This window comes from Scardinius erythrophthalmus, assembly GCF_964197995.2.
Source record: "Scardinius erythrophthalmus genome assembly, chromosome: 9".
Classification (NCBI taxonomy): domain Eukaryota; kingdom Metazoa; phylum Chordata; class Actinopteri; order Cypriniformes; family Leuciscidae; genus Scardinius; species Scardinius erythrophthalmus.
Window position 1 is genome coordinate 32,722,115 of NC_138229.1, and position 21,142 is coordinate 32,743,256.

The following is a 21,142-nucleotide window of genomic DNA, read 5'->3' on the forward strand; positions in this document are numbered from 1 at the left end:
GAAGCTGAAGCTTGGGTGTCATTGGACCTTACAACTGGACAATGATCCCAAGCATACCTCAAATTCCACCAAGGCTTGGTTGCAGAAGAAGTCCTGGAAGATTTTACAGTGGCCATCACAGTCACCTGACTTGAACCCCATAGAGAATCTCTGGTGGGATTTGAAAAAGGTGGTTGCAGAAGACAAACGCAGGAATATTACAGAACTGGAGGCCATTGTTCATGAGGAATGGGCTACGATTCCTAAGAAATCACACTATAAATAGCACTAATTACTAAATACTGTCTTCTCTGTATTGGCCAGATTATTTTTTTATTTTTTTTATCTCTTTAGTGTTTTACATATTTGAATTAGGACTGTCACATTTTTTCACTACACGGTAAAAAAAAAAAAAAAAAAACTATTATATACTGTGATAAAGGCTATGTCGAATGTGTAGGCTATGCGACCATCTGTGAATGGTGAGATATTGTGCTAAATTGTGTGATAACTTGATCATGTCTTGTTCCGGCTGTATCATCTCAGTAATTTATTATGAGGGTTTACACATGCGCAGTAAGGTGAATTTAGCGTTTTCCGACGTTTCAGTGTGGATGAAAGACTTTTGGAAAACGCTTGAAAACGGTAGTATGGACCTAGAGCGTTTTAAAACAGAAAATCCATTTTCAAATCTATCCGGATGAATGCAGACGAATCCCAAGGAACACTAGCTCCACACTGTGGCTGCTTGTGTTTTATGACAAACGGCAAGTTTGGCAACCAGCATTAAGGTGCAATACCGACAACTACTGGACGTTGGGATGTCAACCAGATACCGGCGCTGGATAATTTACGTGTAGCCTACTATTCATTTGAAATATTACGGTTATCGCCAATACCGGTATATTGTGACACCCCTAATTAACATGATAACAATATTTATTTATTTTTAAATAGCATAGTTATCGTCAATACCAGTGTATCGCAAAACCTCTAATTTGAATTAAAATATTAGTACAACAAAACTCTGTGTATCTTTTATCAATTCAATAAAAACACCAAACAAAATTATAAACTCAACACTTTTGTTTTTGCCCCCATTTTTCATGAGCTGAACTCAAAGATCTAAGACTTTTTGTATGTAAAAGGCCTATTTCTCTCAAATATTGTTCACAAATCTGTCTAAATCTGTATTAGTGAGCACTTCTCCTTTGCCGAGATAATCCATCCACCTCACAGGTGTGGCATATCAAGATGCTGATTAGACAGCATGATTATTGCACAGGTGTGCCTTAGGCTGGCCATAATAAAAGGCCACTCTAAAATGTGCAGTTTTACTGTATTGGGGGATGCGGGGTTCGGGGGGGTCCGAAAACCAGTCAGTATCTGGTGTGACCACCATTTGCCTCACGCAGTGCAACACATCTCCTTCGCATAGAGTTGATCAGGTTGTTGATTGTGGCCTGTGGAATGTTGATCCACTCCTCTTCAATGGCTGTGCGAAGTTGCTGGATATTGGCAGGACCTGGAACACGCTGTCGTATACGCCGATCCAGAGCATCCCAAACATGCTCAATGGGTGACATGTCCGGTGAGTATGCTGGCCATGCAAGAACTGGGATGTTTTCAGCTTCCAGGAATTGTGATCCAGATCCTTGCAACATGGGGCCGTGCATTATCATGCTGCAACATGAGGTGATGGTCGTGGATGAATGGCACAACAATGGGCCTCAGGATCTCGTCACGGTATCTCTGTGCATTCAAAATGCCATCAATAAAATGTACCTGTGTTTGTTGTCCATAACATAGGCCTGCCCATACCATAACCCCACTGCCACCATGGGCCACTCCATCCACAACGTTGACATCAGCAAACTGCTCACCCACATGACGCCATACACGTTGTCCGCCATCTGCCCTGTACAGTGAAAACCGGGATTCATCCATGAAGAGAACACCAAACTCCAAAGTGCCAGACGCTATCGAATGTGAGCATTTGCCCACTCAAGTCGGTTACGACGACGAACTGCAGTCAGGTCGAGACCCCGATGAGGACGATTAACATGCAGATGAGCTTCCCTGAGACGGTTTCTGATAGTTTGTGCAGAAATTATTTGGTTATGCAAACCGATTGTTGCAGCAGCTGTCCGGGAGGCTGGTCTCAGACGATCTTGGAGGTGAAGATGCTGGATGTGGAGGTCCTGGGCTGGTGTGGTTACACGTGGTCTGCGGTTGTAAGGCCGGTTGGATGTATTGCCAAGTAGAGAAATGAACATTCAATTCACAGGCAACAGCTCTGGTGGACATTCCTGCAGTCAGCATGCCAATTGCACGCTCCCTCAAAACTTGCGACATCTGTGGCATTGTGCTGTGTGATAAAACTGCACATTTTAGAGTGGCCTTTTATTGTGGTCAGCCTAAGGCACACCTGTACAATAATCATGCTGTCTAATCAGCATCTTGATATGCCACACCTCTGAGGTGGATGGATTATCTCGGCAAAGGAGAAGTGCTCAATAACACAGATTTGTGAACAATATTTGAGAGAAATAGGCCTTTTGTGTATGTAGAAAAAGTCTTAGATCTTTCAGATCTAGAGTTCAGCTCATGAAAAATGGGGGCAAAAACATAAGTGTTGCGTTTATAATTTTGTTCAGTGCATATGGCTCTAGAAAGATGTGTTGTTTTTACCTCATGACGATTCATAAAATTTTGTTAACAAAAATTTCGGAGCAGTTGCTAAAAAAAGGGGAAAATCAGGCAACCAAGTACAATAAATAGACTGAAAAGGAAGTACAGATATTAACATTAAATCAAATCTTCTCTGTTCTTTAATTTGAGTGTAGAGGGGGTAGGCCTGTCGCGATAGTCGATAATTCGATTAATCGCACGATAAAAAAAATGAGCTCGATAATTTTTCCGGCCGCGATAATTCCATTTGCATGCTTGTTTGTTTTCCTCGTCTCTCTCTCTCTCTCTACCAAAGAGACTGGATGACCACTCTCGCTCGGTTCTTTAGCGTATAGGAGGAGTGAACCCTCTTTGTTGTCAGTTGCATGGTCTTTGTGTGGGGAGGCGGCGCCGCGGCGCTTGTCAGTCACATGGTCTTTGTATGGGAAAGCGCCGGCGGGACTGTTTGCGGCTACTGCCGGGAGAGAGAGAAGACGCTAGTTGTGAGTTGCGACAGCGAGCCCGATCACATGAAAATGCGTATCTATACCACGAATGTTATTTCTCGTGCCATTTATACGCCAAAAATAGTTTTTGCATGCATATGATACGCTCTTTATGGCGTGTAATACGCACGCACTCCTCACCCCTAATCCTCCTAACCAAGTATTTTCAGTGCGTAGCATACACGCAATAAAGCGCGTCTCCGTCTTCCCGACAGTACACAATCACTGACAAAGTAACAGGAGGACAAAGTAACTGGAGTAACAGTGCAAAATTGTGTGATATGGCTTGTTGAGGCTTTTTTTTATTTGTTTACAAAGGTCCTAACTGTCAGTTTTGCCTGTTATGGAATGTATCACTATTTAAGCCTAATGTCTAAAGCCTAATGTTTAATATTTTTGAAGTGCAATTTTGTTTACATCCATTTTATTTATTAACAGACATTTATTTTGTTAACAGAGACACTAAAGCGGGTCGCACATCGGACGTGCAGCGCCACGTCTTTTAAATTCGAACACATTATTCTCTATGAGAGTACACACACCGGCGGCGCCTTTCGGCATCTGTCCGCGGCGCCCAGCAACGGCTCAGGACCGTGTTCAAAATCCTGCCGCGCCACAGAGCGCCATTTACATAGTTTTACATAAAATTTACATTTATGTGTCTGAAATCGTAGTTAATGTATATACGGACTTAATCCTGTGCTGCAATATACATTTAGTTTTATATTTATTTACAGAAATCAGAAAATTGCTGATGTTATCGGATTTTCAGGTGACAGTTGTCCTAGACGTGGCGTGGCGCGGCGCTGAGCTGCGCGTCCGGTGTGCGACCCGCTTAAGAGTCCATTACTTTCATTGTTTTTGGTTGTTTTGTTCATTTTTTTGGATATTTAAAATGTTTTCCGTTTTCAATGTTTAAGGCGAGACACGGCAGGCAAAAACATCGATTTTCATGCAGTGGTCAATTTTGAGATTTTGGGCTAGTTTACTCCTTCAATATGTGTTCTTTCAAGCTGCTATAAAGAAAACGTTGAAAATATACATTAAGATGTTATTTTATTACATTTTGTTTACTTGCGGCTGTAAGTTTCTCCCGAATTTACCAGGAAGTTAGCATTACAACGCGACACGCCGAGCTCCGTCTGTTTACTGAAGTCTGTCATGACCGGTATCACTGTGAAGCTCTGAGTCTCCTGCACAACGCTATGTAACCCAAATATGGGCATTTCCTTTCTATCAGTAACCAATCGTGAATGTCCAAAGGGGGATTTAAAGCTACGACGATTTCTCATTTAGAGCTTTTTAAATCTTTAACTGCCGTTTTCTCAAAATGAGTTTTTGTCATTCTCCAGTAGAAATATCTCAGCCTATGTAGCACCTGTGTACACCAAACTTTCCAGTTATATACTTAGCAGTATTCTGAAGATATTTTCAGAGGGATTTGTTAATAAATCATTCCTGGCCTGATTTATGTGACATTTTAATCAAAAAATATGGTGAAAATCTATTTTTTATGGCTATGGACAGTATATTTTTATTCCCTAGGTAATGAAAGCATATATCCTGAAATCCCTCTGAGTTTTTATTTTCATCTTGTGTGTAAACAAAATGAAAAAATAATTTTTCACCTGGCTTTATCATATGTTCAGATCTATCTACCGAAAATATATGCAAAATCGTGCATATTTAATGATAATAATGCCTAATTTGCATAATTAAACATACAAATTTCTAAAACTTGTAATACATTTTTTTTATATACTTGTGAAAGTAATCAACTGAGGAAGTTTCATGGTGATATCTATTATTTAAAAATTGTACCCTATTCACCTGTAGTGTCTCGCCTTAATATTCTTTAGAAATAAAAGTTTATAGATCGTTGAAAAGGTGTACCTGCATTATTATGCCATTATAATTATATTAAATGAAAATAGTCTCAGAACGACAATATTATCGTTTATCGCGATAATTTCTTGGACAATTTATCGTCCAGCAAAATTTGTTATCGTGACAGGCCTAAGAGGGGGGTGACAAGGATGAACAGAGGCTGTATTAGTGCCAGGTCACTATTCTCATCTGTCTCTTTCGGCATGTTTCAAAGCTTTTTTTGCATCAGAACTCTCTCTCTCTCTCTCTCTCTCTCTCTCTCTCTCTCTCTCTCTCAGCAGATGGCTGAAGCATCAACAGCAATGTCATTAAATCCCACTTCACCCACATTCCCTCCTCCCCCACCCACTGTTAGGGGATATTCTCCTGCTGCCAGGCCATAACCGCACACTTCAACGTGACACACAGACCAGCGTTCACCCCTACACGGTCTTCATTCTAAACAAAATCAACACCACACAAGCCCAGTACATTGTTTCACACAGAATCAACAGGTAGTTTAACTGGAATGATTTAGAGTAGGACATGGCCTTACAGAAGAAACAAGTCAATGACACGATTGAAGTCACAATTAGTTAACAAAAAGCCTAGTTACGCAGCTCTTTGTTTAACACCACATGAACTCCTCACCAAACACCAAGATGGTAGCTGCTGAAACAAAGGGAAAAGATGAAAGAAAGTTGAGAGCGATGGGAAAGAGAGAAAGTAGGTGTATGTTACAGTCCATCACCATGGTGCTTCTAAGCATTCTCTCAGATCAAGCTTTAAAACAGGGCTATATGATATCCCACATGACCACTCACACAGGTATGGAAAAGGGATTTAGAGCCTATAGCCTGACCTGCATACTAAACAGGGACTGTTATAGCTATGTGAAGACTAATACATCCACACTCACATGAAATCTGATTTCCAGAGGTTGCATGTTACAGTGGAGATTAATTTTCTAAATGCACGCATGTGTATTATCGGGGCCAAGCCCCGTCCAGTGGAGACTGGAGAGGATGGCTTTTTATTGATCACTCCTCTGCATATGCCACAGAAGAAGCCAGTGGCCAGATTATTTGCTGATGATGCTCAGACGTCTACAGCAGTGGTTCCCAAACCTGTCCTGCCGGCACCCCAACACTGCACATTTTCTTTGTCTCCCTAATCAAACACACCTGATTCAACTCATCAGCTCATTAACCCATGTGATAATGAGCTGATGAGTTGAATCAGGTGTGTTTGATTAGGGAGACAAAGAAAACGTGCAGTGTTGGGGTGCCGGCAGGACAGGTTTGGGAACCACTGGTCTACAGTACAGTATAGTATGTTGGCTGACACAAAGACATGTAAAATTGTGCTGCTATTTCATGCCACTTTGCATCTCTCATGCAGACATGCTTTTCTCAATTCTTCCCACTGACTGTATGCATATGTAACCCTGGTATTATTTTTCCTAGCAAATAAAACAAAAATTGGCCATCAACAATTACTGTACTTAAACAGTTGTTTAGGTCAACAGTCACTAGTGGTGATGAATGGAAGTGAAAATTATTGGCCAAAACAAAAATAATTTTGGACTCAAACATATTTCATAAACATAACCAACAATACTAATACATAATAAAAGACTAAAATTATATTAATATAATATTTTACACACTTTTTCCTTCAGGAATTACTACGGTAACATCTAAGCTACCATATGTTATATTCATATACATATATACACACACACACACACACACACACATTATATATATATACCCATCTAAACAACCCATCATCATTAGAATATCAGAACATCTCTATCAGACCTTCTAAAACTGCTTTTTTTAATAAAAGATGGCTACTGTAGAAACATGACTGAATAATAAGCTTTCACCTAAATTATTCACTGACAGAAATCCAGTCAGAAAGATGGATTATTATATTTGTATTAAATAGGTTAAAGAATATGACAGTGTACAAGCAGTAAATTTATTCTTAACACTTAATGTCATAAGAAACAGAAGAAAAAAAAAAAAGAAAAAAAAAAAAATCACAGAATGTCTTTTAATATTTGGTCTTTGTATGAATTTGTCAGACATATGTTTTTAAATGTGTTTTTTCAGCATCTTGCATCAGGCACTTCATGTTCATTTTTGCAAGCTATGCATCATGGTACTACCGTTTGGAAAATACTGTGGCACCGCCACTATTTGAGGGCCCGTCAAGAAAAGTCCAGACTTCAGAAAAATCATGGATGGATCTGAACAAAGGATGTCCAACCAATGTTATTCTAAGGTTAAGATTAGTGGTTAGTATTTTTTTCAGTTGCTGACCAATTAAATGACCAATTAAATCGGCTGCAGTGCAGGGTTTGCACTTTTTAGTTTTGGGTTATACAGTGAAGCTTTGTATTGATAATTCATGGAATGTTGTAATTAGGGTGGTCACTAGATCATATTTTTCTCACAAGAGTTGTGGGCAAAAGAATTTACGATTATCACCAATACGGGTATATATTGTTGTCAAACCATTAAAGGGGAACTTGGCAACTATTTCAACTTAATAAAACCGTTTAGAAATCATTTGGATGGTTAAATAACCTGTTCTGGTGAAAATGGTGACTTTCCCCGCTCCCCCTAACGTTCCCAGACGTTTGCTCGTTGAGAAAACGTGACAACAAAAGTGAAAATCAGCGAAGAAATGGCTAGAGTTGTCAAGTTCCCCTTTAACTAACACATTATCGATATTTCATGTTTTGAATATCACGGTTATCGTCAATACTGGTCTCTCTCGACACCCCTAGTTGTAATTAAATGTTATAAATTCATTTGACTGAAGATATGGTTAAAATCAATTAATTAATTCATTTGATTAGCCACAATTGTTACAATTTTATTAAAAATAAACAATTTAAAATTTAAACAGAAATTCAGAAACAAAAAACAGGAACAGGAAAAAATAGGTACCTAAAGTAGATGTATAAAAATGCACTATACTATAAATACAGTATATTAATAAACTCACAGCAAGTGATAAAAGTATGCAAAAAAAGATAATCAACCAGGACATAAAACAGGTCACCAAGGTATCAAATCCATTCTTAAAATAAAGAATGACTTTTGAAAAGGGTACCCAGGAGAAGGAAAAAAAAAAACTCAACCAATCATAGCCCTAACATGGCCCATTATCCCTACTTCCCAGAAAGCTTTACAGTTACCTTTATCCACAGACAGGGGTGCATGGGATAGGAATCCAGGATAAACACACATTGTGAGTGTGTGTGCAGGCTGACTAATCTCTGCTTTTGTGGCATCTTTCTAGAAAGCCTTGTGCAGCCATGTGAGCCAAGCTGGCATCAAGGCAGCGTGTCTGTGTGTATTTAACAGGTGTGGTTTAAGAGGGTATGCGAGGCGAGAGGATTACTGATCTCTAGTGAAGAGTGGAGGGGACAGGGTGACCCAGGTGTATCCTGGGGTCATCAAACTAATCCACTGAGCCTGGAGTGATGGCATCCAGCTGCATCACGCTTGAGCGCAGTGAGACCGTTAGAGAGACTGACAGACTATAAGCAATGTGCTATAAATGACAGACAAACAAGTGATCTGTGCAGGGTTACTAATAGATGTTCCTACTGCAAATGAGATTTATGAGCTTAAATAATATTAAACAGCAGCAGGAAAAAAGGGCCTTTAAAAATTATAGTTCATTCTATTGCAAATGTTTAGTTGCACTCCAGTCCAACACCCATTTTCTCTGACCTGAGAAAGGTTGACAGCCCTAATATTAGTGACTGACAGGAATGAAAAACCTGCAAAGCATGCCATGTGTCAACAGAGCTACACACTAACTAGGTATTGACTGTGGTTCTGTGCATACAGTACATAAGCAGACTCACTTTCACTCAAATTCAGTTGTGAGATTGAAAATTTAAGGGAGTCACTTCTTTAAAAACCATGTTTGAACATAAGTATTTTTAGCACTACAAATAGTGGATAATAATGGCTGCTGTACTTCAGACAATTGCCACAGGAGGCAGCAAAACAAAGTGAAACAAGCCTGAAACAAGTCAAGTCACCTTTATATACTACAGATTATTTCAAAGCAGCTTTACAGCGATTACAGGAAAATGAAGCATTTCTACTGTTGTTCAACTGAAGTAAATTCAGTGTTGATTCAGCAAAAAGGTAGCCCCAAAGAGCAGTCAAGTTTTATACAAACAGATTGGAAACGTTCAAGACTTTTTTTTTTTTCATAAAACTTCACAAATGTTAAGATGTAAAAGATCTTTAACAAAATCTATATAGGCTATCTTACACATGATTTGGTGCTTTGTTACTATATGAAAAAAGTTATACATTTATAAGAAGTTACAAAAATGTAACTGTGCTGTGTTTCACACAGGAAATAAATACACATACCTGTATACTTGCACACAGCAATCACACCTGTGAAATGCATTGTGTATCACAGCTAAGCCTGTCCTAAAGTTGGGTGTCAACCAGGCACCGCTGATCACTGGAGACTGTCATTCTAAAAATAGATCATCAGTAAGACATTAGACGTTGTTACACTAAAATCTCAATTCAGGGTTTGTAAACCTCTGGGGGTTTGTGAGTTGATGAAAACCAAATAATTATTTAAATTGAATGAAACATTAAAATTAACAAATGGCTGCACAATAAACCAAAATAAAACATTGATTTTTATTTTAATCAAATTGTAAAATGAAAGTGAATAATTTAAGCAGGGCTTGATGCTTCGTTTTTTCCTCAAGGAGCACATGTGGATGCTTGAACACTGGTGGTGGTTGAGGAGAGATCCCCTGATATGATTGTAAAGCGCTTTGGGTTTACAGTAGTACGATGAATGTACTATAATATGAAAGCACTATATATATATATATATATATATATATATATATATCATTCATTCATTATAAAGGGGATAAGGGTTATATCCGTGATACGTACGGACCAGGCTCCACGGTTCGGCATGCATGTGATTTGCGAATTAACTGCTAAGTTTAACCATCATAGAATGAAAGATCATCATTTGGATGTTTTGTCTTGCCAATTTACACATTCAAACAATTTTAAACGCCTGTTTGTTGTTATCTGTCTTCATGTGCTTCCAAATCCCTACTATTACTAACACTCATGTCCTCTAGTACATTACTTTCTTTTCCTTTTTGTCTTGTTTACTCTGCTGTAAACAAAGCAGACTTTATTACATCTAGTCATTCAGGTCTTAACTTCTTTGTATCACTCCCTCCTCCCTTTCTTCTCTGCAAATATCTCTACTGCTAAGAGTACATACTACCACAACTAAATTAACATTTTCCTAACAATTAAACCTTTTCCTCTCTTCTTAGTTCCTCTCTTCATAAACCCTAACAGCTAACAACTTTGCAACATTCTTCATAAATAAAACAACAACCATTAGCGGCCAATTTTCCACACCACAAACCGACACACATCTTAACAGCAAACACACACATTCTCCCCTATCTCTGTCCGCTTTCGAATGCAGAAGTCTCCAAACTCATCTTTTCCTACTTTCTTTCTGATTTATCCTTTCCCCACTCATCTCCTTCAAGCCACTTCTTTAGTTGTACCTGCACTCACTCACACCATCAACACCTCTCTTCACACTGGTACCTTTCCAACAGCATTTAAGCAGACTCGGATAACTCCAATGCTTATGAAACCTACTCTAAATCCAACACTTTTAGAAAACTACACCCGGTGTCCCTTCTTCCATTCATTGCTAAGACACTTAAACGAATCATGTTCAAACAAGTCTCTACCCTTCTTGCGCAGAACAACCTCCTGGACAACAACAAGTCTTTTTCAAAAGCAGACACTCAGCTGAGACTGCCCTACTCTCGGTTATTGAAGCTCTGAGGCTGGAAAGAGCAGCTTCCAAATCCTCAGTACTCTTTCTGCTGCTTTTGACACAGTTAACCACCAGATCCTAATGACGAAGAGGATCTCAGGAACCGCACTCCAATGGTACAAGTCTTACCTCTCAGGTAGGTTCTTCAGGTGTCTAAAGCCCCTTTCACACAGAGATTCCAGAAAATACGCAGATAACGTGTCCCGGGATTTGTCCCGGGATCGTTTGATTTTGGTTCATTCACACTGCCAGTGATGTTCCAGAATCTGTGAGTGCGTTCACACACATCCTGTAAAGATCCCGTAAAGACACGTGACGTCAGGACATCGAAAACATGTTGTGGTACAACAGCGGAAGTGTTTGCATTGCTTTGAACAACATGGGTACATGGGCTGTAGCATAGGTTGTAGAAAGGCCAGTCTAATCTTCCGCTACCGCTCTTTCCATTGTAGTCATGCACTTGGCCGAATTTTTTACGCAGCGTTTTACTAATGATCTGCGCTTTCGATCTCGAGAAACCACACTTGAGCATTTTTTTACGGATTCGGACGTACACTAATGCATCGCGTACCGTTCCACAAAGCTGGCGAACAATCTCAGCTTCAGGGCTCAGTTCTTGGACAACTTCTCTTCTTCATCTACAGTGAGGAAAATAAGTATTTGAACACCCTGCTATTTTGCAAGTTCTCCCACTTGGAAATCATGGAGGGGTCTGAAATTGTCATCGTAGGTGCATGTCCACTGTGAGAGACATAATCTATAAAAAAAATCCAGAAATCACAATGTATGATTTTTTAACTATTTATTTGTATGATACAGCTGCAAATAAGTATTTGAACACCTGTCTATCAGCTAGAATTCTGACCCTCAAAGACCTGTTAGTCTGCCTTTAAAATGTCCACCTCCACTCCATTTATAATCCTAAATTAGATGCACCTGTTTGAGGTCGTTAGCTGCATAAAGACACCTGTCCACCCCATACAATCAGTAAGAATCCAACTACTAACATGGCCAAGACCAAAGAGCTGTCCAAAGACACTAGAGACAAAATTGTACACCTCCACAAGGCTGGAAAGGGCTACAGGGAAATTGCCAAGCAGCTTGGTGAAAAAAGGTCCACTGTAGGAGCAATCATTAGAAAATGGAAGAAGCTAAACATGACTGTCAATCTCCCTCGGACTGGGGCTCCATGCAAGATCTCACCTCGTGGGGTCTCAATGATCCTAAGAAAGGTGAGAAATCAGCCCAGAACTACACGGGAGGAGCTGGTCAATGACCTGAAAAGAGTTGGGACCACCGTTTCCAAGGTTACTGTTGGTAATACACTAAGACGTCATGGTTTGAAATCATGCATGGCACGGAAGGTTCCCCTGCTTAAACCAGCACGTCAAGGCCCGTCTTAAGTTTGCCAATGACCATTTGGATGATCCAGAGGAGTCATGGGAGAAAGTCATGTGGTCAGATGAGACCAAAATAGAACTTTTTGGTCATAATTCCACTAAACGTGTTTGGAGGAAGAAGAATGATGAGTACCATCCCAAGAACACCATCCCTACTGTGAAGCATGGGGGTGGTAGCATCATGCTTTGGGGGTGTTTTTCTGCACATGGGACAGGGCGACTGCACTGTATTAAGGAGAGGATGACCGGGGCCATGTATTGCGAGATTTTGGGCAACAACCTCCTTCCCTCAGTTAGAGCATTGAAGATGGGTCGAGGCTGGGTCTTCCAACATGACAATGACCCGAAGCACACAGCCAGGATAACCAAGGAGTGGCTCTGTAAGAAGCATATCAAGGTTCTGGCGTGGCCTAGCCAGTCTCCAGACCTAAAACCAATAGAGAATCTTTGGAGGGAGCTCAAACTCCGTGTTTCTCAGCGACAGCCCAGAAACCTGACTGATCTAGAGAAGATCTGTGTGGAGGAGTGGGCCAAAATCCCTCCTGCAGTGTGTGCAAACCTGGTGAAAAACTACAGGAAACGTTTGACCTCTGTAATTGCAAACAAAGGCTACTGTACCAAATATTAACATTGATTTTCTCAGGTGTTCAAATACTTATTTGCAGCTGTATCATACAAATAAATAGTTAAAAAATCATACATTGTGATTTCTGGATTATTATTTTTTTTGATTATGTCTCTCACAGTGGACATGCACCTACGATGACAATTTCAGACCCATCCATGATTTCTAAGTGGGAGAACTTGCAAAATAGCAGGGTGTTCAAATACTTATTTTCCTCACTGTACATGCCATCACTACGATCTGTCATTCAGAAACATGGCTACCTCTCATTCCAGCCAGACGATCCGACGGTAGCTGCTTGCATCTCAGCCTGTCTGACAGACATTTCTTGCTGGATGAAGGACCACCACCTTCAGCTTAACCTTGCGAAGACAGAACTGCTTGTGGTCTCACTTCATTGCAACTTCTCCATTCAGATTGGTTCGTCATCCATAACTCTGTCCAGGACAGCTAGAAACCTTGGAGTTATGATCAATGATCATTTGATCACAGACCACATTGCTAGAACTTCCTGGTCCTGCAGATCTGCCTTATACAACATTAGGAAAATCAGGCCCTTCCAATAAAAGCATGTTACACAACTTACCTGCCCAACTCAACCCCAGTCTTTAGCCATTTTGAAGAAACAGCTATATACATCTGCCAAATTTTCAATCATGATAACATTAAAAATGTACATATATCAGCCGATACGGATATGGTGGCCGATATATTGTGCATCCCTAGTTCACACATACATCTATTTTTTGTCACAAATGCGAGTAAAATGCTTGCACTGTCTAGCCTTGTTAATCCATAAATATTTGTGATATAACTTAAAAAGTGTTTAAGTTCTTGTAAAGAGTGAACACCCTTAAAAAATAACTATATCCACCAGCAGCACGGTAAAAAAAAAAAAACATCAGAAATTTGTACATTTTGAGATTTACATATTGGCTAAATAAATACTTCCAAATAATTATCCTGATGCAAAAATATGTATTGTAGTATTAATGTCATGTGTCTTCAATGTTAACTTCAACACGTTAAAGCTCCAAAATGTAAAAAAATTTGACCACAAGAGGGCGCAGTTTCCAACAATAACAAAGGCGAAGCTTGATGAAGATATGAAGGAGGTGACGATGGGAGATGTCGTTTTTAATGCGTTTTCACCATCTAGCGATGTATCTAAATGGAATTAATGAATCATGATCACGGATGAGGTAATTTATTCGTTTTTGTATTACCTGTATGTCTGATCGTATTATTTTATGTCATCATAATTAATGAACTGCAAGGAACGTGAAATGTTATGCTATATTATCCCGTTACAACTCACAGCTATTTGTCATTAATTCATATCTATTAAAATCATCTTTACTTTAACTATTACGTTACTTGTACAATAAAAAAAAATTGATTTGCTTACCTGTCTATCAATACACTCGCGAGAGCAGAGTCTCTGTCAATTCCAAGATTGTCGCGCAGCTCTCTCCATCTCGAAAACGCCTGGCCGATATTTATCCAGGTTTTATTCCTCCGTTTGTCACACAGTCTGCGTGTATCCGAATATGGACGCTTTCGTTTTGTTGGCACTTCAATACTCGCCAAAGAGTAATCGTGACCCATACAGCTATAACCATCTGCATCAGATCCAGCTATAACCATACAGTCTATGGCAATAACGCTATAACCACCACTTCCGCATTTGACCATGTGATGTTCCGGTGTGGTGGAATATCACATGGTCCACACCGGAAAAAAAGGATAGTGCGGACATTGCGTCACTGAGAGGCGACATTTCTTTTCCGGGACGGACAGTTATTTAAAATCGGAATTTCTCTGAAATAAAAAATCTTTGGAGACTTTTGAGATATTGTAAGTACACAACTGGAGGAAATATATCACACTGTGCAAGTTATTTTCAGAAATTTTATTACAAAATTGTTACATATTGGAGCTTTAAGCTTGTGATTTTCTTATTCATCCATTCATTTTATTTTTTACTTGTGTTAGTAACTTTAAGCAGTCCTGACAGCTGGATATATTTATATACCACAAACTAAACGATAAAGCAAAATCTACGTCAAATCTACTACCTCATTATACATTTACATTTAGTCATTTAGCAGACGCCTTTGTCCAAAGCGACTTACAAATGAGGACTGAATTAAGCGAGTCATCGTCAAGAGGCAAAAGCAACGCAAGAAGTGCTCATAATACAAAGTTTAGGCAATGCTCAGACAAGGGAGGATACAAGGAAAAGGGAAGAATTCTTTTTTAATTTTTATTTTGTTAATTTTTTTTATGAGGCTACGTGCTCACGGAAGAGATGAGTTTTCAGTTGTCTTTTGAATGTTGTCAGGGATTCTGCATTCCGGATGAGGGTGGGGAGATCATTCCACCAGCATGGAACCGTGAATGAGAATATTCTGGAGAGTGATTTTGTGGCTCTCTGTGATGGTACCATGAGCCGTCGCTCATTGACCGATCGTAGGCTTCTGGTAGGGATGTAGACTCGTAGGAGCGACTGAAACAAGGAGGGAGCTGAGCCTGTGGTAGATCTGTAAGAAAGCATCAATGCCTTGAACTTGAGGCGAGCAGCGAGTGGTAGCCAGTGCAGAGAGATGAACAGAGGAGTGACATGGGCCCTCTTGGGCTCATTGAAGACAAGACGGGTTGCAGCATTTTGAATCATTTGTAGAGGTTTAGTTGCACATGATGGAAGTCCAGCCAGAAGAGCATTGCAGTAATCAAGCCTAGAAATTACCAGGGCCTGGACAAGAAGTTGTGTTGCATGCTCAGTTAGGAAAGGCCTGATCTTCCTGATGTTGTGCAGTGCAAACCTGCATGATCGAGCTGTCTTTGTAATTTGGCCTGTGAAGGTCAGGTGGTCATCAAATATTACTCCGTGATTTCTGACCGACCTTGATGGGGTGATTGATGATGAATCTAGCTGATAGTGAAGTCGTGCTGTGGAGACAGATAGGCAGGGAGGCAGAGAAGCTCAGTCTTTGCCAGGTTGAGCTGCAGGTGATGTTCCTTCATCCATGTCGAGATGTCCGCCAGACAGCTTGAGATCAGTGCAACTTCTGTGGGATCATCTGGTTGTAATGAGAGGAAGAGCTGTGTGTCATCAGCATAGCAACGGTAAGATAAACCATGTGCCTGTATGATGTGTGCCAGTGATGTGGTGTAAATGGAGAAGAGGAATGGGGTCCAAGAACCGAACCCTGAGGAACCCCTGTGGTCAGTTGATGTGCTTTGGATACCTTGCCTCTCCATGCGACCCTGAAAAATCTACCTATGAGATAGGATTCAAACCAGTGGAGGGAAGTTCCTGTGATGCCCATTGATGAGAGGGTGGACAGAAGGATCTGATGATTCACAGCGTTGAAGGCAGCAGACAGATCCAGGGGAATAAGAACTGATGATTTTGAAGCAGCTTTTGCGATCTGTAGGGCTTCTGTGACCGACAGTAATGCAGTCTCAGTTGAATGCCCTTTTTTGAAGCCAGATTGGTTGACATCCAGCTGGTTGTTCAGAGGCAGGAAAGATGATACTTGGTTGAAAGCAACTCGTTCAAGTGTATACAATATAATTAAGTCAATTAAGTACAGTATAATAGTCAATTATGTCACTTGCCAGATGGGATGCAGGGGAACTTTGTCATTAATGTTATGGTATTTTTATTTGCAGGTTTTTAACCATGCAGTGCGGCTTTTGAAAGTTTTCTTGACCCCATATCAAGACATCCTGTTATGCAGAGGACTTCAGTATTTCTGTGTTTGTCCTTATTTAAAATTAGTTATTTTTACCAAATATCCTGTGTTGAAATTGATTTGGTAAGTGATGTGATAAAATGTCAACCCTGTTGTCTGTGTTCTGTATTTTGCTTAAATGTACAGTATCTCTGTTTTTCAGAGAGAGAGAGAGAGAGAGAGAGAGATAATGTGTTATTGAAATATTGACAATCTCAGGGGGTACTTCAAGTAAATATTTGACATCTTAAGGGTTTGGTTGACAAAAGTCTAATTTCAAACAAAATACGGTTGTTGACATGCATGTAAGCTCGCATTTGTGACTGTTAAAGTTAACAGGCAAAAGCAGCACTGTAACTATGCATGAGTGTTAAACACACAAGGATGAGCTCATGGGCTTAGTGTTTACTCGACTGAGTTAACCAGGTCCTTAGAGACACACCAAGCCAGGTGAGCAGACAGTCAGCTGACAGGAAGTGAGGGTTAGAGACATAAAAGGAGACACAATGAAAAGGAAAAAACTTTGCATATTATGTTGAAAAGGTGAGTTTTTTTTTATCTGTTACTGTTGCTTTTAGTACTTTAACATATTTAACAGTGATTTTGTCTGTGGTGCATAGGCAGGCATGAGCGCCGTTTTTATGAATGGATTTTTTGACTGTGTGGGTGGCTATCATTGGCATGCCATACTATATACAAAGTGACTGTGCATGTGTGGGTGTGCTAGTTTGAAAACAGAGGTGTTCTCTGTAAGAGACCTGGGCCTATTGCATCATATCCTGCTCTGTTATATGACACACAGCGAATTATCTTATCATTCTGTAACCTGCTCACTCCTTCTGTCTGGTGTCATCGGTCTTCATCCCAAATCCCATCGGTCTTCATCCCAAATCACTGCCAAAGACCACATTAGTAGCACTCCAGGAAGCCTTGTCACCACTGACATATGTCCTTGAGGTGGGGGCACTGTAAGGCAATGCTGGTCCATTTGAATAAGTGGACAGAGAAATGGGGTGGGGGTGGGCATGGGCGAAACACAGGAAGTGACAGATAGAAGGGTTAAAATAACATCATGCTCTGAGCTCCTTCCTCGTACCTCCACGCAGAGCCCCAGAGTTGTCAGTCTTGGCTCTTCAGTCTCTCCAGGCATTCGCAACACCACTCCACAAGAAGCACGCTCGTGGCTATTTCGGCACACACAGACATACACTTCCTATGAGGTAAAAATAAACACACTTCCCCTGATGGGAGCTAAACCCCCCAACCTCTGCGAGCCTCCCTTCTGTTCTAAAAAAAAAAACGCTCAGGGGCATATTCTTATCGAGAAGCAGAGCTGATGTGAATGTCACAGATTGAGTTTATCACCTTGCTACAAAAGAAACCCTAAGATCAACACTGTATATCAGAATCAAAAAAGATTTTCTGGATCCAGAATTCGACAAGCCAGGAGACATGAACTGTGCGACATGCATATGGTCACAAACGCTCACCCATGCACAAAGGCATTTCAGCAGGTGTATGTCAGAACTGCTCCACCTCCAGACAAAAATCTAAAAGTGTCGGTAATGAACTCTTTAAAACCCTGTTCTAATTATAGTGCCGTTTGACTGAGAAGGGAGCCATGCAGAGTAGATAAGCGTACAGTAATTACACTCAGCCAGAGATCATTTCCTCTCAGCAAACAGTGCTGAGAGCACAGACTGATGTTTTTCACTGACTGCAAAACTTTTGCACCATGACGCTATGCCAGGCACTCAGACAGTCGCACACACATGCGCTTTGGGCTTATCTCAGCCCAAAACAGCACAGTGCAGTCTTTGTGGTGTGATCTGAGAGAAAATCTCTCTAAATAGTCAGATATATGGGGCAGACATGTTTGCCTTCTGTTTATAAAGGAAACAAATAACATGACAAGCACACCATTGGGTGTGTTTGCACAGTGGAGGAGTGTAGTACATCCAAATCAGGTAAAAGAGACAGATCTCGAAGCAACTACAGGGGGGCTACATGAGGAGGCAGGTCAAGGCTACGGACCACACGGAGGGTGTTTGATTCTGGATAACATCGGCGAGCAGAGAGTCAAATGACGGAGTTCCAGGCACTTCAGTGCACGGAGTAATAAGATACAGAGACCTCACCTTCGTTGTCCATTTGACCCTCCGCACAGCTAATGATGGATGGGACATGGGTAGAGAGCTGTGTGGCATGTGCGCAGTGCAGTGATATACATATGCAAGAACACACATGCATAGACGCACAATAGTGCCTGCTCCAAATGCCACGTCTCTCATAACTGAAGTCAACACCAGCTTACATTCAAAAACGAAACTGCTACAACAGAAAATACCCCCTGGACAAAAAACACACACTTCAACTTATTTTCAGGTAACACACCTTTATGATGACATGAGCACAATGCATAGTACACTTACCCAGCTGTCCGCTATGTAGGAGAACTGTTGGTTGCTTTAGCTTTATGAGCAGTGTGTGTGTGTGTGTTGCACAGCAATAGGTTCACACACAGCGTGCAGGCAGGCTGTCTGTGCAGTGGCTGACTTCACAGGCTGCTAAGTCCATCACACCATCGTGCACATCTCCGTCCATGTGGATCCACTGCAACTGTAATACAAAAAAAAAATTTGGATTATTACAGGACTCCAGACTAACATTTGAGAGCAGTGGCACCAGTGCCACAAAGTTCTACAGCACTTGACTGAGTTAGGACTCTTAATAAAATTAACCATTGGTTCTTCATAGTATCATACATTTGAAGATCATAAAAAACAGGTAAAACCACGCATGGCACCTCATTACCATGGCTAGCCTCGTAAATTCTATGGTATTGGTTATAAAAAACAATGCACAAAAACTGCTATAGGGCAATTCCACGCAAAACTGTCACATCCATAACGCCAACACAATGCCATGGTATTTAGTTGGCATTATGGATGTGACAGTTTTGCGCGGAATTGCCCTATAGCTTAACAACAGAAAATACCAATATTATATTTCATTGCTCCTTTAATACATGTCTATATGGCTCGACATTAACACCCGCCAACCCGCCACATGTGCATGTGGGTGGATTTCAGCAGTGCCGTGTAATGCCGTGTAAAGTCACTCCTACTAGCCACTTTGGCAGGTTGAATTTGATATAATATCTTTTTTTTTCAATTGTAGTCTTTTAAAAAGACATCTGAAATAATAAACTAAGTGCAATCTAGTGTTGTCAAAAACATATATTTTGATATACATATCAATATTGAAATATCTAAAACTCTTCCGCATGATAAAAATACCAGCTGCGTGTTCTCGCTCTCTAGTTTCTACAACAGCGAGTTGACACACAAACCCGCGTCCCTTTACTCACTTGTTTTATTTGCTCTGGATGATTGTTGGTGTTACAGGGCTTGAATTTTGGTGAGGGATTGCATGTATTGAGCATAACTCGTTGGCGACTCGCCCCCCTCCCATCTTCTCCCGCTCGTCATGTGCATTTGTTTTCAAAGAACCTAGCGAACGCACGAAGCCATGTCCACTGAGGTATGTATGATACACAGAAGGCTAGCATATAAATGTTTAGATAGTGTATGTGTGCAGTGCTGTAAAGCAATTTGTTACATCGTGAGACCTGATATCACGCGATACTTTCTGACGCTGGGGCCGGCGGCACGCCGGCCCAAAGTTGCAAGTGTGGTTTTTTGTCTCACAGGCGCTCGAGGGGTGCGAGAAGACAACCACTCAACCCGAAAACAGTCATATAGCCATTCCAATTACTCTGAAGCTGTTCGGTTAAGATAAAAAAGTTACTTACTTCACCTTTAAGAATCGATAATGGTTCATCAAAATGAGAATCAATTTAAATCGAAAAAACAATGTTTTATTTTATTTTTCCCCAGCCCTAGTAAACTATACAGGGAACCCTGTCAGTTGGTGCATTACTATAATATTGAAGGTTCAACTTAATTTTGTAATTATCTTGACAATTTGAAAGCTTAACTTTGTTTCATATCAAAAGCAAAACACAAAACTTATTGTGATTCACTGAATGGGAGGAGCGCTTTTGTTCACGCATCAGTTGAAAACAATACAGACTAAAATATCAATTCTTAGGATTTGAACTGAAAATCAAGTAAAATTGAGAAATCAATGTTTTCAACCCAGCCCTAGTCACCACCCATGTTTTCTTCATTGCTGCATTTATTTCAAATATTTATAATGTACTCCCTGTCAACTCTTATGAAAAAGCCTGAGCTGATAGTATCACTCCTGCACACTGCTGATTGTACTCTTGACGCCAATCTGTATGAATACACTTACACACCCACAGCTCAGGCCTGCTGGGAATGAGCACAGCATTAAATGGCTCACAGCATTTAAAGTTCATTTGAATGTACTGTAATTATCCCACAGAGACACCCTACAGCTGTGTTTACCATAGCCTGGAAATATGTTCTTCGGGAC

General features: G+C 40.5%; 1 protein-coding gene across 3 annotated transcripts in view; it reads right to left on the bottom strand.

The window, feature by feature from the left end:
* The window catches only part of tnk2b (tyrosine kinase, non-receptor, 2b), a gene marked incomplete at its 3' end in the record, with an annotated part of 80,079 nt that overhangs the window by 41,984 nt on the left and 16,953 nt on the right, over window positions 1-21,142 (bottom strand). For all 3 annotated transcript variants that reach the window (XM_081375032.1, XM_081375030.1, XM_081375031.1), the window contains one exon: window positions 19,111-19,297. The remainder of the gene's footprint in view (window positions 1-19,110; window positions 19,298-21,142) is intronic.